Source organism: Hyposmocoma kahamanoa, unplaced genomic scaffold (genome assembly GCF_003589595.1).
Source record: "Hyposmocoma kahamanoa isolate Upper Pololo Valley unplaced genomic scaffold, ASM358959v1 79, whole genome shotgun sequence".
Lineage (NCBI taxonomy): Eukaryota > Metazoa > Arthropoda > Insecta > Lepidoptera > Cosmopterigidae > Hyposmocoma > Hyposmocoma kahamanoa.
Window position 1 is genome coordinate 4,415,639 of NW_020653993.1, and position 21,147 is coordinate 4,436,785.

General features: G+C 39.1%; 1 protein-coding gene across 3 annotated transcripts in view; it reads left to right on the plus strand.

The window, feature by feature from the left end:
* The window catches only part of LOC113233600 (irregular chiasm C-roughest protein-like), a 214,487-nt gene that overhangs the window by 78,334 nt on the left and 115,006 nt on the right, over positions 1 to 21,147 (plus strand). For 2 of the 3 annotated variants that reach the window (XM_026468750.1, XM_026468749.1), the window contains one exon: positions 6,475 to 6,529. The exons of the other annotated variant lie outside the window; for it this stretch is intronic. The gene's annotated coding sequence lies outside the window, so the exon portion shown is untranslated. The remainder of the gene's footprint in view (positions 1 to 6,474; positions 6,530 to 21,147) is intronic. 3 annotated transcript variants of the gene reach the window in all.

Consider the following 21,147-nt stretch of genomic DNA (forward strand, 5'->3'; position numbering starts at 1 on the left):
CAATTATTTTTTGTGAAATTACTCTACTCGTTTGTTATAATTATTAATACAAAGATAAGTAAGTAGATTAGAAGTTTCATTTCATATAACATACATATCTAAAATTGATTTCATAATTAGAACTCAATTTTAATCATTTAAACCTCCGAACTTGCAGGAGGCCTGTGCGCAACTATGAGATGTTAAGAGGGTGTTAATTGCATTACCCGCGAAGGGGTTGGTCCCATCCATGAATATAAACAACTTTTACAATGAGACCCCTCTGGAAACCCCTCAATAATGAAATCTACGAGTCTGTCCTATAAATTATTGTCAAGTGATTATGAATGTAGAGCGGTGTTAGCCTAGTAGAAAAGTGGCACCCATCGGCTATAACCACATAGAGACGATATATCATTTAATTAATTGAAAACTATTCTGCTAAATTATAACTGTGATAACTGCGCTCCGATTGGCTAATCCGAATTCGAAACAATTGACGGGTGTCGTCAATTGTTTCACTTTAACTCGACCAGTTTATCTTGAGCCTTGCTATATTGGACGAATATTGTAAAATTACATATTTAACATTTAATTACTGATGAAACGTGATTCCGTTTCTTTTGTAATTAGATGTTTTGCTGTTTTTGTCACACCAACGAATGAAAATGCCCTCCATAGTTAGAGATATTATCTTTATTACAATAAATACAGAAAATATTTGGAATATACGAAGACACAAGTACACACAGGTCAGTTGTTGGCGCTATATTATTTCAGCTTTCTAATTTGTGATTTCAGTGCAAACGAGAGTTGACATTTAAAAGTGATGTAAGGCCCATTTGCCTGATGAGTTGCCAGGAATGGATGACCTTTATTTCGTCTCTATTTCTGGTTCTAAACCTCATGGTGGCACCTATTATATTATATTTTCTAATAATTTCTCATTGCATACTTTCTGTAAGAAATGTTTTCACTGGCTCTTGTCTAGGCAAACCTTGGAGGTAGTCATTGTAATGTACTAATATCCACACTCATGATTTTTGTGCTAAGTTTTTTAGAACTGAAATGATATTGAGGTTAGTTCTTCTTTTTTAGAACATAGCAAGTTGTAGCAAAATACCAGTGGCGCTGAGAAACACTGCCCTTTCTCAAACGCTCTGATCTTTTTATCTCCCACCACTGTTGTGTGTTACTAAGCTCTGTGTAAAGTAGCTTATATTTATTTATTGATGTATAGATATATTAAATATAGATAGATATATAAGCGATTTCATATTATCACTACCTTCTCATATTCAGATTAATTTATAAGTTACGTATATTTAATTATGTGTGTGTTTAATAGCAACACCTCTCACTAACGGTGAAGGAGACCTGTGTCCAGAAGTGAAACGTAAAAATGAAATAATTGATTTTCACGATTTCACAGGAAACCCCCATAGCCAATATGCTGTTCGTAGTAATGGGTGGATTCGCCCCCCCGGGTGTAGTACAATAAAGGCAACGTATATTTATGTCCCCAAAGATTTCTTTATCCATAGATACCCACGCACCATCGATTCTTCCATCTTTACGAGAGGCTCTGGCGCTATAATGCGGTATTGAAAAGCCTTTATTACGCGAAAATGCGGGTTAGGATTGTTCTATGTAAATATTTTGTAGGGTACATGTACCTCAAGTTACTGCGTTATGTACCAAGAGAGAATTTTACCATAGCATAAAAAGACAAGCATAGTAAACCCATGTATGATGTGTATATACAAAATGTTGTTTCAAAAGTCAAGGTCAAATAATAATTTATTCCATAGGTAAAGTTTTTACACTTGAAAACGTCATTTTTTAAGCTACTGCTCGTTCACTGTGCCGACTTCCCTGAGAAGCATGAGCAAGAAACTCTAGGGATTGCTCTTTTCAAATAAACTTAAATGCTATATAGAACACACTTTGAAACATTTGTGTGGAATCTAGACTCATGTTGTCTCACTCATACATCTTTATCTAACACGTAGTCTACAATTTTGTAACATGACTTTTCTATTCAAATACTTTTAAAGTAAGTTTTAACATAAAAAAAATTAAATGGTAATATATGTATATGCCCCGGAATCTTATTGCAAAAACGTATTCAGTTCCCCGTTAAGAATCGTTAACTTTAGTTAAACGAAATCGTGGTACCATGTGTGTATTTAGTTCTAAGGTTAGTATTATGGATATCTTCTTTCTTAACGAACATATGTATATTTTTACGGGCATACAAAATATTTGAGTAAATGTACTGTGATGCCATAGTCATGGAAACTTTTCTCTAAGAGAAACCCGAAAACCTAAACGGTGCACAGAACGAATCACTGTTTGTGGATCACATTATACTGTAATAATTATAATTTGCCACTGTATAGTCTGTCGTACAAAATTGTGAAGTAATTTACGCGATCAATAGTGACAACGGCACAGGACTCTCAGATAAGTCGAAGATGAGAAAACTTGAAATACATACATATATAGGCCACAGGGTGATGCTCGTATGAAATATTGGCCTGTAGCGGTGTTAAGTCGCAACGAGTGGAGGAAGGGACAAGGGGCTTTTGCCTTGCAGTAGGATTGAATGGCAGAAAAACGAAATGAAACCTAACTGCCTCTGTGGCCGAACTGGACTGCCACGCAGAGGTCCCGGGTTCGATTTTCAGTCCGGGAGAAATATTCGTATGGCCTAAATTTATAATTTGTGGTTATCTATGAGTGTGTCCATGGCACCCGCGATACAGGGTTTCCTTAGTGCGGGGCTGTGAGTGTGGTGATTTTTTTTTTAATCGCGAATATTTGGACGTAGTTAAACTAAATGGATCTAATGCACATCCAGCCACTTTCGAGATATGGCAGTATAAAGTTTAAAAGTGTTTCTCACATTTGTTTTATTTTCAAAACTTATAATATCATGTAACTGTATAGATATTTATTTATGTTTATATGTTGGATTTTTTTTGCTGACCTAAGAAAGCAAAAAATTAATATTGGCGATAATTTTGTGGATTGTATCCTTTTTAAATATTTATTGAATTGATATTCAACTATTTTTTTGTGAAATTACTCCACTAGTTTGTTATAATTAGTAATACAAAAATCGAACACTCCGAAAAAAATCCTTTGATCCGGCCGGATACAAACCGACGTCCTCTAGCATACCGCGCCAGACGCTATACCACTCCACTCCTTGACTTACTAGCCGCGGAACGAACCAGTGGATCTCACGAATTTTTCTATGTGCTTGTTGTTGTGTCTTTGTACTTGGTTTTTCAACAATTTTGTAGTCGTAGTGCCATCTAAGAGAAATCAATGAAAGTATTTCGTCACCCAGTTAGATATCTTTACAGCTACCAGACCCGGCCCAGCTGGATCATTTTTGCTTAACTACGTCCATTTGTCAATCCGGAACATGTAACGGGTCCGAAACGTTACATTGGTGTGTTTGAAAAAACAAATATACTCCATTTAGACCGAAAAAATAATGATTAGTATTTGTTCTTGTCCACGTCGGCGATGCCGGAATGTCTTGGACTCTTTTGTAAAGGACTGGCCAGATGTCCAAAATCGAGAGCAATGGGAGGTCTTTGCCCAGACTTATAAAAACATTGTTCTTGTGTGCAATAAAGTATAGTTTGTATGGTAAGTAGTTCCATCTTCTGTTTGTAACAATCGCGAAAGCCTAAGAACTCGATACACGAGAGAAAACGAGAATGAGAGTTATAATGTGATCTCCATATTTAATAAAGCAAGCTATAACTTATTACAAATTGATTATGTAACCTGTCGTCGTTCTTTTTAATTTACTATGACTAATTTGATTTTATTGCAAAATTTTTCGGCTTAACGCCGCCGTGTTATGTAAAATTATTTAAAATCCTATTTCTGTAAATTTACCTACTGTTTTACGGCTTTTATGGTGTTGGGATTGTAGCGATAGTTGAGTATATCGATAATAATAATAAAAGCGTTAAATGTCGATATAGTAAAATTGTATTTTAGATTTAAAGTAACAACTGCATTTTATTTTCTGTTACTCTCAGCACGTTACATATTTCGAGTGACCCGGTAAAACAGTGTGTGAATTTCCATGAAATGAGTTATTCAACTCATTAACGTCAAAGCTGATCATACTTCTTCTCATTTTAGAAACAGCTACATATTTGCTTTTAGAGTTCCGTCACTCAATACCAGATGGCGCTATGACCAAATAGTTCTTATAAGAATTAATTTAAAGCCAGGAATCCTATGGACACCAGTGAGAGCTTTGTCGCACGATTTTGTTCAAAGAAACATAGCTACATGGCTTTGGCAGAAAATAGAGCTTGTTTATTCCATTTATATTCCTTTTATCTTCTTCTTCTTGTTGTATCGATGGCATACACTATACTATTGTGGTCCAAAACTCTATCACGCCATCCGCGTTACTAGTAGCCGTCATTAAATCCTCAATCGTTCAGATATTAGGGCATACTCGGCATGATGTGAGGTGGGCCGTCGTTTGAATCGCACCGCACAAACAATCTAGGTTAGAACTACCCGAAAATCCCAACCTGAATAAATTGATCTTACATCGGCCAACTCTAGTCCGGCCAACTCTAGATATATAAAATCTAAGCGTCTTCCTTCTGGATTCGAAATGCCTTGGTCGATGTGGAAATCTCTAAATAGGCTTGGGGCAGAGTCTAGAGCACGTAAAGAATCCAGAAGGAAGACGCTTAGATTTTATATATCGATACCGTAAGAAATGTCTGCAATATTATACGGTCGCAAATTAATAACGGTCGATATTATCGATATGGACTACTTAACATCACTTTTGTATTTTCTTATCGAAATATCTGTAATTCACAGGAAATCAAACATGAGATACATCAATTTATAAAAATAAATATTTTTTTTTAATCTAAATATTTCGCTCTCATAATTAGGACTTTATCTTAATTTGAATCTTTGACGCTTAAATTTCAAAAAGAAGCAAAACTATCCAACTGTCGCCCATATTTTCTTTTTTATGCAAACTCGTAGAATTAATTTGACATGTATATTAATATGGCTATGGCTTCTAGTAATTAACAATTTTTGTTAATCGATTCCTTTTGATCATCGTTAAATAAATTAAAGAAAGAGATAGCAAAATAACAGGTTTTTGTGCAAATCACTACCATATCACCGCTTTTGACTCCAATGATGGAAAAAGGTTTATCTAAAACTACGAAATTTTGTATAATCACTTGTTCCACAGACGGACAACATAGTATAAAAAGAGTTATTTCTGCTAAATTGATGTTGACTATATCATTGAAAATAAGTGTTTTAATCCAGATCAGTATTTTTTTTTGTTAATAGTACTACATACACTATTTTGCACCGTTAGTGTAATAAGGTCACATCTGCAAAACAACAACTTTTCAGGAGAGAGGTCTAAATATTCTACGAACGAAATTAATTTTGGTAACAGTAGATCTCCTTGTAAAAGAGCCCGTCCAGGGAAGTACTCCCACCAATGTGAGCATTACTGCGTTCCGGTGTTGAAGGGTAAGGGTGCTGGTGAAATTACAGGCTCACTTTAACTGCCTCCGTGGTCGAACGGTTACCATGCCGGACTGCCACGCAGAGATCCCAGGTTCGATTCCCGGGCCGGGAGAAATATTTGTATGACCTACATTTATTTCTCTCGTGAGTTTGGGTGTAATTTGTGGTTGTCTATGTGTGTGCCCATGGCACCCGCGACACAGGGTTTCCCTAGTGCGGGGCTATGTTGAGTGTGTGCGTTATTATATTATTATATATTATACGGGACTTGTCAGTTTGTGCCTCGGAGTGCCCCTCAGGTCTTTGCGATTTATATCATCAGGCGCACGACTCGTCCGTCCCATCGCTTGATTAAATAGAAGAAAAATGTTGATAACTTTTTATGCTTAAATAAGAGAGAGAGAGATCTCGTTTGTACGTTACTAAACAGACATAAAGTTCATAATGCTTTGTACAATTTAGTTTAGCGACAATTAAAATTGAACCATAATTTTACTGTTATGAATTTTAATCCGTTTTTACATAGTTTTATTTTACTAAATCCTCGTGTATTTGTTATGAACTTATATGACGATCGTTAACGGAGACACAATATTTCTGATAGTGTGTAATGACAGTAATGTATATTTATTAACCGACTTCGAAAAAGGAAGAGGTTCCTATTGGACTGTAATTTTTGTGTGTGTGTATGTCATGCGATAACTCCGACATTTGGGAACCGATTTCGATGATTCTTTTTTGTTGAAGAAAATATTAAACGTGGCAAATGATGGGACACTCTTCGTTAATCGATTTCAATAAAACTTAGTACATTGTAATTCCAATGAAAGTAAAATATTAAGGTGATCTAGAGCTGATTTGATGGCACAGATGAGAGGACCTGTGCATTGCAGCTACCTTGTATTTGGGCTCACATTATTGTTCTTTTTCTTTCAGGTGTCATTGAGGAGACCACGGTGACGAACACAGCAAAAGCGGAGCTTACTTTGAGGTTGGTTTTTTAAATAAAAAAGTTATAATTATTATTGTAACAACAATAACTTTAACACGCAATTAGTTCTATCGCACCATCGCTAGATGGCAATAGCTATATCCTGAAACGCGCTATCATTTTGTTAACTTTAATAGTATAAGTCAACTCATTATGTTTTGTATTATCAATGAAATTAATGAACGGATGAATGCTTTCTACCCCTATAGCATTTGTATGGCACTAAAAGGCTCTCAAGTTATTGCGACATTTTAGTCTTTACTTACTGCTATTTTAGCTTCGGCACTGAACCTAGCGCTTTCACGTCAGTGAGACACCTGTTTGGGCCCTAGCCGCTATCGAGTATATAACCAGAAATAGACACGAAATAGGGGCCATATATTCCTGGTAACACATTAGCGATACAGCTCTTATAAATATCAATTCTCGTTTGCACTGAAATATAGACAGGCCAACTACTGACCTGTGTGTACGTCTCCGTATATTCCAAAAAAATATTCTGTATTTACTGTCATAAAGATAATATCTCTAACAATGCTATGCTGTTCTATTCGTTGGTGTGGGAAAAACAGCTAAACATCTAGTTACAAAACAAATGGAATCACATTTCATCGGTAATTAAATATTAAATACGTAATTTTGCAATTTTCGTCCATTATAGCAAAGCTCAAGTTAACTGGTCGATTTGAAGTGAAACAATTGACGACACCCATTGACCACACCCGACAATTGTTTCGAACTCGGGCTAGCCAATCGGAGCGCAGTTGTCATAGTAATATAGATATGACCATTGACTTACTGTAAGTCAATGGATATGATAGAATAGTTTTCAAGCAAATTAAATGATATTTCGTCTCTATTTCTGGTTATATACTCGATGCTAGCCGCATAAACATTTTATTTTTGCCTTTTATTTAATACTCCCTCTGCTCACCACTCTACATTATTTATATCTTAGTGTGTGTAAACTACAACTATAACTCTGAATTTAAATTTTAATCAAAGGGGAGACTTACCGTTATCCGAAGTATAAAATCTCCAATATCACGCTAATGGAATCCAGTAGCGTTCAAAAGTGCGTTGACCTCATCGAAAAATGGAACACACTTTGTGAATTTGAATGAGTTACATTGTTAAAGTCGTTTTAATAAATGTTTAATGAAACGCTTGAATTAATTTCAAATTCTGTTCATGCGGCTATAAATTAAATTTGTGAATAATTTGTTAAACGTTCTCTATGTGGCGGTATGCTACTCACTTATATAGGAGCTAACGCTAATCAGGCGGCAACCTCGGTGTTTTCCTAGCGCGACGTTCACCTAGTGCGAATTTTTATAATCTTATCGTATAAAGATCATCAAAATTATGTGAAAAATATTTCATTCAATTTGACCAACTTAAGCAGCTCCAATTTTTTTCCCATACAAATTCAAATTTAAATTCCAAATTCCATTTATTTGCCACACACATACACAAAAAAACATAAAACATACAAATGAAAAAGCGAAAATATAAATAGTAATTAAAAACACAAAATTATATCTATGGTCGCAGATATGCGGCGAGGATTCTGAGCTCAGAATATGCTGTGTAAACCTTGGTTTGCGCCACACTGATTTTCAGCCTGAAGCTCCCTGGCAGAAGCTGAGGTCTCACGTTTGTGTAACAGATAATCTAGTAGGAGGAGCGCGAAAGTAGCAAAGAAAACAAAATAATAATTATAATTTACACAATAAAACCGATAGCGGTTGTCAATTTTCAAACAGAAGATAACATTTCCTTAAATGGTAAAAAGCAGAATAAAAAGAAGAACGAAAAAGAATTAAAAAAAATGTTTGAAGGGAAACAAAAAAAACAAAAGCACAACACCTATCCCAAACAGATACTTACAAAACATGTCTGATATACAATGAAATGTTCCTCACTAGAAACTGAAAAAAAGCTAATATTACAATTACTAAAGCGACATCTCTTGTTAGCCGCTGGTTGCTTAAAAGTACCTGCCTCAGTGAATAAAAACTTTCATAGAATTTCCCAGATGGCGCTATGGTAAAAATCATTAAAAACAAAAAAACAAGATCTGCAACAAGCACATAGAAATATTCGTAAGGTCCGGTAGTTTCTTTCCTTACACAGACCGAAGGAATTTTTCTTAATGTTCGATCTTTGTATTAATAATTATAACAAACTAGTGGAGTAATAACACACAAAAAATAATTGAACATAATGATAGTCAAATATCGTGATATTCAAACTTAAAAATTTGTGGACAACAGAACACAGTAAAATTTGTTTTTATGAAAACAAGGACCCTAATTATTCCTAAAAAAAAATCCTTGTTCCACTGATGGTTTCTATCTTTCTATTTATAGCTGGTTTGCAGAATTCAAACGCGGTCGTGTGAATTTCGGTGACAAATTTCGTGATGGTCGTCCGTCCATTGCTGTGAACAACAAAATCAACAATGCTGTGCGCCGTGTGATCAAAACAGACAGACGTGTGACATACCATGAGAGTCGGGCATCTTTAGGCATAGGCATGAGTCAAATATAATCAATACTACACAAACATTTGGGTGTGAAAAAGCTGTGCTCTCGGTGGATCCCACACAATTTGACTGAGGCTCAAAAAACGGATCGCGTCATTTGGTGCAATGCCATGCTTACCAGATTAAACGAAGGAGAGTCAAATTTAGTGTGGGACATAGTAATAGGTAACGAAATATGGATTTATAGTTACGATCCCAAAATAAAGCAGCAATCGAGCGTATGGGTCTTTCGAGATGAGCCGAAACCAACCAAAGTGGCGCGCGTGCAAAGTGCCTTTAAGCGGATGATTGCTTCTTTTTTTTAATAAAACTAGACACGTAGCTATTGTTGCTTTGGAGAATCGTTGTACTGTGAATAGTGATTGGTACACGATCATTTGTTTGCCGGAAGTTATTGACAAACTCAAATGATTTTTTTAAGGTGAACAACGTTGACCTTATGAGCCATCTTGCGTACACTCCCGACAATTTTTTTTTTTTTTTGACGGGGGGAAATATTTATGGATACCCCTGAGCCCAGGGAGACTCAGGGGTTATGTGGGGACTCTCCCTCCAGACTGGAGGGCCTACCCCACTAAAACCCCCCCGGGTTTCCCTCTCGCCGGTTGAGTCGGCGCCGTGGGATCAGTGAACATTCACCACGACGCCGCCCGGGTACAGTTCCGACCTGGCACATTGTGACTTTCATTTATTTCCAAAAATTAAGAACCAGTTACGCAGCGATTTTCATCACCTGAAGAGGCTTTCGAAGAGTATGAAAAATAGGTTTCAGAGATTGTCACGGAGGAGTGGCATAAATGTTTTCAAAATTGGTGCATTCGTATGAAAAGTGCATTAACGCTAACGCAGAATATTTTGAGAAACAATAAATTTATTTTTGACCATTTATAGTATTTGTTTCTTGTTCATTCCGGAATCTTATAGTGCATCTCACGCACTATGATGTATATTTGTGTACTGTAACAGTTACTTTGTAGTTTTACTTACTGCTTTTGTTTATTTTGTGTTTCTGCGTTGCAATTCAAATCGTAGCCTTTTTGTACTTAGCTAAGCCCTTATCTACAAGTTTTTACACTTGCCATGTGCAGCTATTTTGTATACACCCCTAAACACCAGTTCACAAAAATAGATTAAAAAAACTCTACCCATCCGGGTTCCGAACAAATATACAGAGCGGTTCAAATGAATTCGGTACCAATAGTATTCTTTTTTTGACATGAGAAATTTTATTTACATTTTTTTTTGCCGTCAAAAATATGTTGCCCTCTCCATTGTGTCACAGTTGATTGACGTGGCGTATACTTTTTTCCACTTTAGGTACTTTTTTGTTCGGAACTTGTGTTTTAGATTTTGTTAAATAAATTTCTTTTTTTCTAAAACTTATATATTGTTTATTAATTTGATTTTAAGTAAAGAATTCAAAAAGTGTTGATAGACATCTCTTTGTTACTTATATATAATGTATTTATACGTATTTTAATAGCAGTAGAGCTTCTTCTGGAAGAGTTCATCCAGAGAAGTGCTGCCTCCATATCTATTTCTGCCGCCAAGGGGTAATTCTCAGAATACTGCGTTCCGGTTTTTAACTGTACGGCTTCTGGTGAAATTACTATCACTTGAGACTTATCAACTTGTTGTTGATGTGTTCCTCTGGTCCTTGTGATTAAAAGTCTCAAATTCACTTAAGAGGCAATGTATACTCTTTTATAATAAGATTCCGATTGATATTTCAAATTTGCCATTTACGAGGTCTAAAGCTATTGTGAAACAAAAATTTTATACTAAAGGTTATTACTATACAACTTTACCTATTTAGCTCTTTCAGGTATTCTCGATGTAAGAGATGTTTAAATGAAATATTGTGATGATAAATGTATTCAAAAGTATATTTACAAGTTGAGAGTTTCTTGCTTACAGTTTCTTGTTTCTCTACTTCTCTCATTCTTCTCAGGGGAATCTGCCTTACAAATGAGTAGTAGAGTTTAATCAGTATGGCGATTGCGAGTGTAATTTGCTTACCCATGATATAAAGATTACATGACTTTAACTTTAAAGCTCAGAGGGCACTGCGACATATAAGTCGCTTACCACCAGGCGCACTACTTGTCCTGACACTCGTTAAGTTACACAGTACTTATTAATCTAATTATTTGTTTACACCTATTTTTCGTGTCCCAAATTTCTATCCTAAGTCTACATACTCGTGAGTTCAAAAAGATCAAATGTACCACTCTTGTTCACATATTTATATATATAGGAGCCAGGAAAAATCTTAATAGCGCGATTCAGGATTTACATAAACTACTACTATCGCCATCTATTTTCAACAAAACAAACTAAACGTGTTTGCTTATCAGATTTTACGCATTATCAACTGAACGCTAACGAAAAGGTTTCTTTTTTGTGAAAACAAGTATTAATGTAAATAAAGAATATGTTTACACAGCAAACTAAACTCATACTCGTGAACGCTAAGGTTGCCTGGAAGACATTGCTACATATCAATAAGGTCGCCTGTTGCACACCATTTTATTCTTTCAATAAACGTATATATTCACGATTTCAAATTACGTTTTACAATATTGTGATTGTATGTCATGAATATGAATTTTTCGTCTCTCAATATTTCCCATTTATTTTTGTTTCTTTTTTAGTTTGGAGCATGGTGAGTAAATATTAAACTACAGACATTCGATATTCGTGCATTGGATAACTGTAAAAATTTAAACCTGTGTTTTAAAGTCTCATTTGAATACAAACTAATAACTACAACATTTAAAAATGCGCCTACAAGATTTTTATGTTTTGATGCCCAAACAGCAGGGGGTAGCCACCGGAATACTCTCCAATCAATATGTTAATACAAAAATTTATAACATTTATCTTCGAAATAGAGTATCTATCATAAACACGGTGAAAGAATATTTAGTAAGAAATACCGCATAATTTATTGGTTAACGCACAATCAGGATTTTGGTCTATGATTCTGATAAATCATGTAAGGTGACTTTAGAAATGTGTTTTGGTACATAAATAAAAAAAAGATTTGTTGGGATAAGTATTTGTAAACACTTGAAGGTGAAACGCGATTTTATAGTATGAATTAGAACACAGCCGAAAAGCAATTTCTTAATCCGCTTATAAACAATAACAGCGTTTACAGTACATTAAATATTAGAATATCGTTGGCTAAATTCGTAAACCTCGTAACCTCTATTAATTTTAGCCGTGGGGCGACGGCTTAAGAATACATTGTCGCCTCCCCATACATGCCCGTGGGGGTCGTAAGAGGCGACCGAGGGCGTCACAAGTGTCCATCTGCTTAGCGTTGTGGTAGGCTTTGTGCCGACTGGATAGCGACCACAGTACACACGGCGGAAAACCCTCCACAGTGAAACGCTTTTGCGAATCGCGTTCAGGGATCAGTTGGTGTACATCCAGTGCACGTGGAGTTTTCGGCGCGGTATCTGGGAGGACTGAGGCGGATATTCGCCATGTCACTTGTTGGGGGATATCTAGTTGACCTGCCGCCCAGGGAGACCCGTAGAAACGGTTGTCCGCTGGCCGCCCGCGGTACAGTACAGGGGCCCAATAGGGACTAACTACCCCTAGAGGCTGCCCCACCATGCCGCGCATAATCTTGGGGTAGGTCGTCGTGCCGGTTAGTGACCGGAATATGGGGTCCCGGCGGCATATCCCGGGGGGGTACGGGGGCCCTTCCGTTCGGCGGGTCAGCCGGCTATCCTTCAAAAGATCAATGGCATGTATTGCAGTTCCCCTCGTTTTTCTTCTTCGGTGCGGTGCCGAAGGCTTCACCTCTTCACACTACCGTCCTTCTTACCCACCATGACAGCGCAACATAAGAATGCAGATCGTTCAGCGGTGCCTAATCCCCCCACCGCGTTTATTATTGAGTTCGCTAACATCCGCGGACTCCACTCCAACCTCAAAGCTGTCCACCATCACCTCGAGACAGCCCGGCCTGCCCTGCTTTTCCTGACGGAGACGCAGATCCGCCGTCCGAATGATATGAGTTACTTGAACTACCCCGGCTACTCGCTTGAGGAAAACTTTCAGGCCAAAGCCGGGGTATGTGTATATATTCGTTCGGATGTGTGCTGTCGCCGTCTGCGCTGCCTGGAGGACCCCTCCTTTTCCACTATGTGGGTGCTCGTAGAATCTAGTTGTTCAGCTAGAGTCTTCGCGTGCTTATATAGATCCCACAGTGGAGATGCGGAGACAACTAGGCTCTTTGACCAACTGAGCCAGGCGACTCTTGACGCGCAGGCGCAGTTCCCATCTGCGGAGATGGTCGTGTTGGGGGACTTTAATGCTCACCATGAATCATGGTTAAGTTCCCTCAAGACTGACCATGCAGGAAGAACTGCCCACGCTTTCGCTCTCACGCATGACTTGACCCAACTGGTAACCCAGCCCACCCGGGTTCCAGACATATCGGATCATGCACCCTCTTTGCTTGACCTTCTGCTCGCGAGTCACCCTACCTACTATACAGTATCAGTCAGCGCCCCCCTGGGAAGTTCTGATCACTGTTTGGTTGGGTGTAAGGTTTCCCAAATGCCTCCAACTAAGCTGAAGGAGGTCACTCGTCGCATTTGGCACTACTCGTCGGCGGATTGGGATGGTATGCGCGACTACTTTGCGTCCATCCCTTGGTTGCAGCACTGCTTTGCGGGAAAGGATGCCTCAGCAGCTGCCGATGCTGTTGTCGATGAGATTGGAACGGCTATGGATTACTACATACCGTCTTCCAGTGTCATCGCCAATCGCAGAGGACGCCCTTGGTTCAATCGCGAATGCATGGACGCTGTTAGTGAGAAACAGGCTGCATATCGTGGTTGGATCAGGGGTTGTGTAACAAAGGATCCCAACCTTGCGTCCCTTAAAGCAGCCTATAACAAAGCAACCAAGTCTTGCAGGAGGGCTTACATAAGAGCGGATGCCCAGCGCGTTTCACGGATTGGCCAGAAGCTGGTAGCCCATCCCACCGGTAGCCGTGCCTACTGGAGCCTGGCCAAAGCCGTGCAGTCCAATTTTTGTCGTTCGTCGCTGCCGCCTTTGAGGTATCCCGATGGATTTTTGGCCTATGGCCCCGAAGAGAAAGCCAATTTATTGGCCGACCTTTTTGGGGCTAACTCGCGTATTCACGACCAAGATGCGCAACCGCCGTCAATTCCCCACTGCGGAGTCACAATGCCTGATATAGTTATCAGACAATGTGATGTCCGCAAGGAATTGCAGACTCTTGACGTGCGGAAAGCCTATGGTCCGGATGGGATACCTCCTATCGTCCTTAAAAGGTGTGCGGCGGAGTTGTCTCCCGTACTGACGCGCTTATACCGCCTCTCATACCAATCTGGTAACGTGCCCCTAGCTTGGAGGGAGGCCAACGTGCAACCTATCCCCAAGAAAGGAGATCGGTCTGATCCGACAAACTATCGCCCAATAGCTGTCACTTCAGTGCTCTGCAAAGTGATGGAGCGGATTCTAAATATCCAGATAATCCGGCACCTGGAACGTCACTCCATTCTTAATGATCGGCAGTATGGGTTTCGGCCGAACCGATCAACGGGTGACGTTCTAGCGTATCTAATGCACCTCTGGGGTGAAGCTATCGACAAACAGGGCGAAACCTTAGCGATAAGTCTGGATATTGCTAAGGCCTTTGATCGGGTCTGGCACCGTGGTCTCCTCTCCAAGCTTCCGGCATATGGTCTTCCCGGCCGCCTTTGTGAGTGGATCTCCGGCTTTCTGCGCGAGCGAAGATTGCGTGTCCTTGTTGACGGAGGCACTTCGCGGCTCGTGACAGTTAATGCTGGGGTGCCACAGGGCTCAGTGCTGTCGCCCACGCTGTTCCTTCTGCATATCAATGACTTGTTGCCTTTTGGCAACATTCATTGCTATGCAGATGATAGCACAGTGCACGGTTGCTATTATAAGCAATCGTCAAGCACCCGGGAGGACCCTGAGAGAAACCGGGAAAAACTTGTCGCTGAGCTCAACCATGTTTTGGAGCATATATCGTCGTGGGGCTCCCGAAACTTGGTTGAGTTCAACGCCAAGAAAACCCAGGTGTGCGCGTTCAGCTCCAAAAAATCCCCATTCCTTCCACTTCCCCATCTTCAGGGTACAACGCTGACGCTGCAGGACAGGCTCAGTCTACTGGGGATGAGCATCCGGAAGGACATGAGCAACAAAGATTACATCGAGAGCGTCATCTGTACCGCGTCGCGCAAGCTTGGCATCCTGAACAAGGTGCACCGATTTTTTACTCCAGAGCTGCGATACCTGTTGTATAAAGCTCAGGTCCGAAGCAGCATGGAGTACTGTTCGCACCTTTGGGACGGCTCTGCCAAGTACTTGCTCGATGCCCTAGATGGACTGCAGCGCTACGCCTTCCGTGTTGTCAACGATCCTCATGTAACTGAGCATGCGGAGTCGTTACAGCTTCGCAGAGATATAGCGTCTCTTAGCGTATTCTATCGTCTGTACCACGGTGAGTGCTCTGAAGAGTTATTCAACCTTGTCCCTTCCTCTCCTTTCCATCAGCGGACCACCCGTGCCGGACTGCGTTGCCACAGTTGGACGGTCAGTTCAATACCGTCCCGCACTAAAAAGTTTGGCAATTCGTTTTTATGCCGAACCATCAAATTGTGGAACCAACTCCCGGCGCATGTATTCCCTCCCCTCTATAACATCGGGTCCTTCAAACGTAGTGTGAAGAAGCATTTGGCCAGACCGGCAAAATGATAGTGACGGAGTGAAGATATTTGTGTTTTCCATCCGTTACTCTCATCTCTGGACTGTATTCGCACTTTCCATCAGGCGCGGTGCAGTCATTTTGCCGAGTCACAATAAAAAAAAAAAATAAATAAAATAAAATAAAGTGAATGTGCGCATGCCATCGAGTATATAACCAGAAATAGAGACGAAATAAGGGCCATCCATCCCTCCGGCAAATGGTCCTTATATCACTTTTAAATATCAACTCTCGTTTGCGCTGAAATCACAAATTAGAAAGCTGAAATAGTACAGCGCTAATAACTGACCTGTGTGTACGTCTCCGTATATTCCAAAAATGTTCTGTATTTATTGTGAGATAACATCTCTAGCAATATGGGGCTGTTCCATTCGGTGGTGTGGGAAAAACAGCAAAACATTTAATTACACAACAAACGGAATCACATTTCATCGGTAATTAAATATTTAATATGTAATTTTTAAACTATCGTCCATTATAGCAAAGCTCAAGTTAAACTGGTCATTTTGAAGTGAAACGATTGACGACACCCGCCAATTGTTTCGAATTCGGGCTGGCCAATCGGAGCGCAGTTGACGTAATGATTTGGCAGAATAATTTTCAAACAAATTAAATGACATTTCTTTTCCATTTCTGGCTATATACTCGATGGCTCGAGCATATCCTTTTTGATACATTTTATAGTTTTTATTCCTTTTAAATTTGTATTTTTTTGACGTTTTGTTTTCGATATTCAGTTGTTGTTTAAAAATCGCTGGAATTTCTCCAGTTCATTCCCAAAGGACTGTTTAATTATTTCACCCGTCTCCCTCTTCCTAAAACTACGTAGGTAAGCGTTTTGTCAACAGTGAAGTTTCGAGTAGACGAAAAAACAGAATTACTAAATACTTTATAACCAGAAAAGGGTTCACAAATTATATCTAAGTTTTTGTTGCCCATACTCCGCTTGTAGTAGTAGCGGTAGAGCTCCCTGTGAAAGAGATCGTCCAGGGAAGGTTATCTATTTCTGCTGCTAAGCAGTAATGTGAGTGTGTTGGTGAAATTACAGGTACATGGGACGTATGAACTTAGTCTCAGGGAGACTTACCACCAGGCTCACGACGAAAAAAAGTGATTTTGTTCAAAAACAGAGTTACGAGGAAATCCTGTGTCGTGGGTGCCATAGACACACACAAATTACACCCAAACTCACGAGATAAATAACTGTAGGCCATACAATTGTTTCTCCCGCCCCGAGAATCGAACCCGGGACTTCTGCATGGTAAACCAGCATCGTAGCCGTTCGGCCACAGAGGCAGTTAAATTCAGTATTAATTCCATATAATAATATAATAATGTCTTGCCAACATGCTTGTATAAAAAAAAGTACGGATATAACTGTTTCATAACGAATTAGTAACAAAAGCATATGCATTTTAAAGAAAAAAATTAGTTAAAACTTCTTTTGCTGTTAGAAAGTTCAATGGCACTGCTATATACTTAGATCACGTCATACAAATACGCCGTAACATACGTGTTCACCGTATTGTCTTAATGTAACGTCCACAAACGTATGCGTTTAAATCACTGAATTTTGCCAGTATGTATAAATAAATACAGATTAAGCACAAAAGAAAAAACATAACATGATTCTCATGGTTTCCAGTCAGAACCAACAAGAGGTATTAAGTTATTTGGAAGGAAAAATATAACGACTATGCGTAAAGTTATACATTGACAATAATAATAAATAAATAATGTAAATAGTGCATCTAAAATAACCTTTTTGATAGTAAGTGCATGAGCGACTGTGAATATAATTACAGCTGTAGGAGTAAATTGTGACTGTAAAGAGGTTATAATGTCGTAATGTATTCAGTATATAATATAATTATACACATAATGTGAATAAATAAAAGCAACAACAACATTCGATGCTAGACAAACTACGTTAAAGAATAAAAACACACTACACAGATTTTTGAAGTGAGAGTAGGTGTTGCCGTGAGGGCGAGTTCCCACTATGTCGTCACGTTTTATTATCGTTGATCGATTGTCGTGTCTAGCCTGTTCCCATATCACGACTATCTGTCGTGGACGACTTTTTATTGTTGAACGACTGTCGTGACTAGCTGTTGCCACTAGACCGTGCCGACAATTTATCGTTCCACGACAGCCTCCTTGTCGTTTGCACGACAGAATCGTTTGATGCACTGCAATCGCTTGTATGTTCTTTTGGAAGCCGGTAGTGTGTGTTCGCTCGAAATGGATGACGATGAAATTTTAATAATGTATTACTTTTTTAAACTGCGGAAGAGGAAGCAAACAAAGAAAAGAAAATGTAACGTGACGTATAAAATAAAACGTGACGACAATAGGAGCTGCGACAATATGTCGTCACGTTTTTTTATCGTCTGACGACTGTCGTTCTAGCTGTCCCCACTGTGACGACAGTTTGTCGTTGTAACGATAAAAAATCGTGAACGACAGTTAATCGTGTCGTGCTATATGTGAACAACTTCATTTACATATACAAGCCACGACACTGTAAACTGCACGACAATCTGTCGTCACGACATAATGGGAACGCGCCCTTACAGTGCTTTGAATTTGGGTTTGGATGTCACGTTGCAAGGTGGTGAAATGTTATTCCAGCACTTTGAGGCCGAGTGTGTTGATACTTCTTTAATGGAGAAGCAAATGGCGATAACTACACAGAAAGCATTTCAAATTACACTGTAAACTAGTAGAACTTTTTTTGGGATCCTTATAGCGAAACGGAGTACCCCGTACTTTGATATTTAATTTTAGGTTAAACGCCGTTTCCGTTTATTAAATGCTGTCAGCTAGACCAGGGTGTAATGCTATTGACCACAGCAAACGGACAGTTTCACCGGTGACGTCGTTGCCGCAATATAGTCATGCTCACCACGTCCAAACAGCTCAAAATGCATTTGAACTGCTATATTACAGCAATGAAACCGGAATGTAGCTCGAATGACCACGCACTAAAGTACACATTCAAGCAACATGCATAAGTAAAACCTCCAACTATGTACTATGTACTCGTTACTGCATACTATACAAGTAACACAGCACGAAGTGGAATGTTTTGTCGTGTTTTATAGTTTCCACACGTTGGACATTGGCAAGGTCAAAGTGAACGACATCTTATAATATGAGTCCGTGGTTATACTCAGCGGGTGAAAATCATATGAATAAAATATAAACCATAGTGAAATAAAAGTTTTACACCAAAGGTAAGTACGTATTTAGATGACAGGAAACTAATAATAGAATAGGTTTATTTTTAACCGACATCAAAAAAAGGAGGAGGTTTTCAATTCGGACTGTACGCTCTTTTTGTGTGTACGTTACGCGATAATAATTTGGGAACCGATTTTGATGATTCTTTTTTTGTTGTTGAAAAGAGGGCACCTCAGAAGTGGTAACATTTAAATTTGAAGAAAACATTGCACTAGGGGATGAATGACTTTTAAGGTCGGTTTTTTTAGTACTCTCTACGAGATTATAGTTATTTCCAGATGCTTCTAAAAAAATTTGTATAGTATGTTAGTAGCAATCGAGCTCAGAGCTCTTCCATCGAAGTATTATCAGTAATGTGAGCATGTTACTGCGTTCCGGTCTTGAAAGGTAAGGGTGCTCATGAAATTACAGGCACATGGGTGCCAAGTCCCACTTATGTCTCAAGGTGACGGGCGCAGTGATAATAGCCACAGATCTTTGCGATTTAGTGCTCTGAGTGGTACTGCAATTGTCATGGACAGGCGTGTCGCTGTTGGCTGAATAAAAAAAAAATATGCTTCACCACCTGGTAACGTCAGATAGTTTGTCTGAGCTCGCACGTCCTCACCTTTCGCACCATTTTATTAAATTAAATATCCGCATCTCCGCCCTGCATTGAGCCGCGTGCGCAAGCAATTACATGGTGGCGTTATTGGTGGTCGGCCGCAAGTGAAGTGGTGAAAGAAGACGAGCTCTACGATGTTTCGGGCATAAAGGTTGGTGGTAGCACGGCTTCCATTCCTTTTACTTGCGAGCTCACCCTTTCCAGCACCCTTGGAAAACGTGTGAAGTACGCAACCCGCATTTAGTGGGAGGAAGGAGACTGTATTTATTAGTAGGAAGTCTCATGAATTTGATGATGATTTCACTGTAGGCACTGCAACTACTATGGTGACAGGCGGGTCGCTTAAAACCAGGCATACGACTTGTTCGTCCCTGCCCCTAGAGCTCCGTAATCATTCTTATGATAGAAATCTGCCTTACGAATGTGTAGTGTTTAATGTTTAATCATTATGATGATTTGCTGTGCAATTAGCCTGAGCCTTAGCTGTAAAATATAGTTATTTAATTGGATATTATGTTTTATTTTAGAAGAAAATATATCCTTCTGGAACTTTCAAAATATATTTTCGCAAATGAAAAAGGAAAATACGTCGGCACCTATTATTAAACTACATGTAACGGCAGCGGACGTCTAAATTGACCCGTCGTAATGGAATTTCCCTGCCTGCTAGGAACCAATGATTGTCAAAGGAAATGTTCGATATTCATTTCATTTTGTCGCTTTGCCAATCTACATTTACTACTGATTTTAGATTAACGGAATATGAGTTATTGAGTAAATTTATCGATGATTTTTTGTCGATAAAAATGTAGTGGTAGAAAAAACACTGTTTCTGTTTTTGCGCCCAGTGGTAACGTACGCCTATCCACTTTAAATTGCAAAGATCTGAGGGGCAGTCCCATTGCGACCGTCATTCTGAGACATAAGATGACAAGTCCCATGTGCCTGTAATATCACCAGCGCCCTTACCCTTCAAAATCAGAACACAGTAATGTTGACATTACTGCTTGGCGGCAGAAATCGGTAAAGTGGCAGTACTTTCTTGGACGAAATCTTTCACAAGGGGCTCTACAGCTACTGTTATAATAAAAAAAGAAAAACCATGATGTCGAAAAAGGTTTACAACCTTTGAAGACGTGAATTCTCCAACCTGCCTTGAGTCAACATGGCGGCCAATAACCGACAATGACTCCTTATAATAGGAGACATATGAACAACAGTGGGAAGTATAATGGATCGTGATGATGTCAGATAAAGTAGTTTTGAATTTGAAATCTCCACCTATTAAGTTTCACATTTATGTATAACTTAAATTGGTGACAGAAAGAAATCAGTGTCCAATTTTTTATCTATCAAATATAAATACAAGAATTTTTATCCACTCTCAACATTCATGCATTAAATGATTTCTCATCTCAATAAAAAAAAGATTTTTATTT